Source organism: Triticum aestivum, chromosome 3A (genome assembly GCF_018294505.1).
Source record: "Triticum aestivum cultivar Chinese Spring chromosome 3A, IWGSC CS RefSeq v2.1, whole genome shotgun sequence".
Lineage (NCBI taxonomy): Eukaryota > Viridiplantae > Streptophyta > Magnoliopsida > Poales > Poaceae > Triticum > Triticum aestivum.
Genome location: NC_057800.1, coordinates 603,629,497 through 603,630,263, shown reverse-complemented (window position 1 = coordinate 603,630,263; position 767 = coordinate 603,629,497).

Sequence of the window (767 nt, the reverse complement as noted above, 5' to 3'; positions counted from 1 at the left end):
AAAATTTCAAAACAAAATTGTCGATTTGAAAAATTGTTCACTGATTCAAAAGTATTTTATGTCTAGGATTTGATTAGTTTTTTGAAAGTCTTTATATAGCTTGGCGTTGAGAGTAGTTCATGGTCAATGAGATTGGTTTTTTAAGTTTTAAACCTTCCCTTGCGCAAGATAATGATAAGTGTTGCATGCACTGGCAAATTCATAGCCTTGGGATTTACCGCGGAATGCATTGTGATCACGTGGACATCGCGACCATCATCGGCTAGGGTGAGAAAAATAAATGAATGGCAACATGGTGAGCCACTATGTTAAAATAGAGTATGCTCATACATCGGGATATTGAGTCATACTTATTTGGTGAGCCATACTTTTTTGACTCCCCTTGCAACGCACGGGCATATTTGCTAGTTGTAATAAGGGTTCCACCTGGCTTTCTCGTTAGTAAGCTCGTCGACGAAGAACTTTTGATTCTTGATCAATATAAAGCTAGCCATGATGGCCTTTCTTAAAAACAAAGGATCTGCTCAATTTTTTTTTTGAATTAATCTGCCCAGTTTATGCTCGAGCTTTTAATCTGTCCAACACACGATAGCCTGGCATGCTACACGTCGGTTGACGGATCTTTTCAAAAGGTCCGCTGGATTGCGAGCCGTCAGATCCGGCGTAATTTCATGGCTGGGCGTTATTCTCACTTTTGCAACACAGCTCATGTTGCAAGTTCCTTTTTACAACACAAGTCGTATTGCAAAAAATATTTGCAGCAAACG